The following is a 3,718-nucleotide window of genomic DNA, read 5'->3' on the forward strand; positions in this document are numbered from 1 at the left end:
CTCAATTAATAGCTTGTTTGCCACATAATGTAGATATTTTTGCGTTGTCCTGCAGAGTTAGTTGAGATTCCAGCTCACGCAATGAGCACAAACTGAACACCCTCCCAAGTCTCTATCACTGGTGCAAAAAGAAAAGATATTTCGGACCAGAGAAAGATAGGATAATAGATGAGCAAGTAGAAGAACTTTTGAAAGCTAGCCAATTCTGAGAAATCCAATTCCCAACTCGGCTATCAAATGTGGTCTCAGTCCAAAAACTACAGGCAAGTGGAGAATGTGTGTGAATTTCAGGGATCTTAACAAAGCCCGTCCCAAAGACTGTTATCCTTTGCCTCGGGTCAGTTAGCTGGTTGACTCCACCTTGCTTTATGAGTTACAATGTTTATGGATACCTACCAAGGATCATCAAATCCCTTTGGCTCGGGAAGATAAAGACAAGGCCGGTTTTACAACTTCTGGTGGTACATATGGTTATACAATGATGCCGTTTGGTTCGAAAAATGCATGGCCACTTATTAAGGTTGATGGATAAAATTTTCGAGAAAAAAACCAAGAAGGAATGTCAAGGTGTATATTGATGACATTTTGATCAAGTCTAAAGAGAAATCAAGCTTTATCCTAGATCTTGAAAAAACTTTCTCAACTCTCATGAAGTATGAGGTCAAGTTGAATACATTAAAATGTACTTTTGGAGTCAAGAGTGGCAAATTTATTGGCTTTATAGTAACAATAGAGGAATTGAAGTCGACTCGGAGAAGGTGAAGGCTAAGTTGGAGATGGTTTCTCCCAAAACGGTCAAAGAGGTACAAAAGCTAACGGGTCAAATTGCAGCTCTGTCCCAGTTCTTACCAAGATTATCACATCGAAGTTATTCTTTCTTTCAGATATTGAGGAAAGCACAAAGATTCGGATGAGATGATAAAACTGAGCAAACATTTCAAGATTTGAAGAATATTCTAGTTGGATTGCTCATCTGGTTAAACCCGAGCTGAGAGAAAAATTGTTGATCTACTTGTATGCTTCTGAATACGCTGTAAGCTCGATCCTTGTATAAGAAGAAGGAGTTAACCAGAAATCAGTGTATTATGTAAGTCATGCTCTTAGAGGACCCGAGTTGAGGCATACTCTCAAGAAGTGCCTTTGGCATTGATCATAACTGCAAGAAAGTTGAGACCCTACTTCATGTCTCATCCTATCTATCATTGTCCTCACCAACAGTTCATTGGGGAGAATCATGAAAAATCCAGATATTTCGGGGAGGCTGGTAAAATGGACAATAGAACTCGAAGAGCATGATATCACCTATCAACCAACGACTGTAATAAAAGCTCAAGCTTTGTCAGATTTCTGGATCGAGATGACAAAGCCCGAGCTGGAAAAGTGTGGAAAGTGTTTGTGGAAGGCGTTGCCAGCATGGATGGAAGCGGGTGGTCGGATCGTTCTTCTTTCTCCAGTTGGCGAGAAAATAAAAATTGTAGTCAGATTAGATTTTCTGGCCTCGAATACTTAGGCCGAGTATGAGTCGGTTGTGATCGGCATGAGAGCTACCCAGGAAGCTAGAGCTGCCCTGATATTATTTACTCAGACTCTCAGTTGGATATTCAGCAGGTAAAAGTTTCCTATGAAGTCCAGGAAGAAAGATTAAAAAAACACTTAAAAGTCATTCAGGAGCTATCAGAAAGTTTTACCAATTGGAGCACAGAGCAGATTCCAGGAAGGAAAATGTGGAAGCCGATGCACTCGCCAAAATGACATATTCCTTAATAGGAGAGTAGCAGGGATGTTATTTTTCACACCAAACTGGTACAAACCATAGACACTAGCCCAGTAATCTCCCAGGAAGACTCATGGAAGACACCTATGCTCAAGTACATTTTCACAAACCAATTACCAGAGGACCCTAAACAAGCTCAGAAAATTAAGAAGCAATGCTCTGCTTCAGTATAATGGAGTGTTGTATCGACGGTCGTTCCAGGGCACGATTCTCAAGTGTTTGGCTGGGGAAGAAACAGGGTATTAAGAAAAATTCATGAAAGGTGCCGTGGGGACCATCTCGGGGCCGTAGCACTCACTTGGAAAGCACTGTTGGCTGGATTCTGATGGCCTACTATGGGTACAGATGCCTTGGATATAATCCGATCTTGTGAGGGATGTCAGCGGTATGGTAATTTCCGTCACAGCCCGGCCTCATCGATGAAGCCTGTTCGAATATCCTACTAGTTTGAGCAGTGGGGTCTTTATATTGTGGGACCCTTCCAGTATTTTGGGCACAATATAAGTTCATGTTAGTGGCAGTCGATTATTTCTCCAAATGGGTGGAGGTTGAGTCCCTTGCCAGAATCACAGAAGATGAGTAACTCAAGTTTTTATGGAAAACACAGTCCACTGATTCGGGCTACCAATAAAGTTGATATCTGATAATGGCCGGCAGTTCCAAGGACGAAGAATTACAGCTTTGTATGAAGAAATGAAGATTACCCAGTCATTTACATCAGTCGCCTACCCACAAGAAAATGGACAGAATTAAGTCATTAATAGAACGCTTCCAATTATCTCATGATTTTACAAAACTACCTCTAGGGCCGCATAGGGGAAACTCCTTTTAGCTTGGTGTATGGATATGAAGCTATCATACCTGCTGAAATCGGGCAGACATCAGTCGAGTCGAGGCTTATTCGGAGGAAAACCATACATCCCGGGCTCAAGAGTTAGAATTAGTGGAAGAAAAGAGAGAAAGATCTATCATCTGAATGGAAGAATATCGCAGTCGAGTCATGCGAACATATAATCAGCGAGTCCGACCTTGGGAATTTCAAGTTGGTGATCGTGTGCTCAAAAAACCCAATCTGGTTAGATATGTCTGGTAAATTAGAAAGCCCAATGAGAAAGACTTTATAACGTCATTCGAAAAGTTAGTTCGGGGGCGTTATCTTGGGAATATGGTCAGGATCGGTCTCCTGAAAGACCTTGGAATGATTGTCACTAAAGAGTATATGATTGAATTATACTAATGATCAGATACTAATGGAAATTATTTCTGTATTTTTCAAAGTAATGTGCAAAATTTTATATCTAAATCAGGGAGACATGAGACCCCAGCCCAGTATTTATCTAAAACCTAGCTTCATGAGTGTCCCGATATTTATCTAAACTGGGAAGCACGAGGCCCCAATATTTTATCTATCGGGGTGGTGTGAAGTCCGATTACTTCCTTACATTTAGGAATTTTTTAAGATCTACAAACCTACGGTCAGTTTATGTTAAAACAAGCCTTCCGAGGCCCGAGCACTTCTTGATACTTAGAATTTTTTTTTAAAAAAGAAGTGAATATTTCAGTTAAGTATACTTATCCAAGAAGAAATAAAAACAAGGGGAAAGAACACAGGCCGGGAGGTCGAAAAGCATATTAAAAGAAAAGTAGTACAAGCCTATTCTACACGAGCTGACTTTCAGTCCCACTGGTTTCTTTCTCTGTTACCTCCTCACCTTCTTTCGGAAAAGAATAGATGGCTCGGTAGAACTCAGGGAAGCTTTCCCTATTTTTCGGAATAAGCCTGGCCTCCGCGAACTGCTATTGGCATTTATCGAAGCCGGTCCTGAAGAATGAGTAAGCTCTGTCTTCTATGGCTATCTTGAACTCACCCAAGCAAAGGAAGGCAGCTCGCCATTCTTCTTAGAATTGACCGTGGCAGCCAAGGCAGATTTAGCTTCAGCAGCT

This window comes from Primulina tabacum, chromosome 2, assembly GCF_025594145.1.
Source record: "Primulina tabacum isolate GXHZ01 chromosome 2, ASM2559414v2, whole genome shotgun sequence".
Classification (NCBI taxonomy): domain Eukaryota; kingdom Viridiplantae; phylum Streptophyta; class Magnoliopsida; order Lamiales; family Gesneriaceae; genus Primulina; species Primulina tabacum.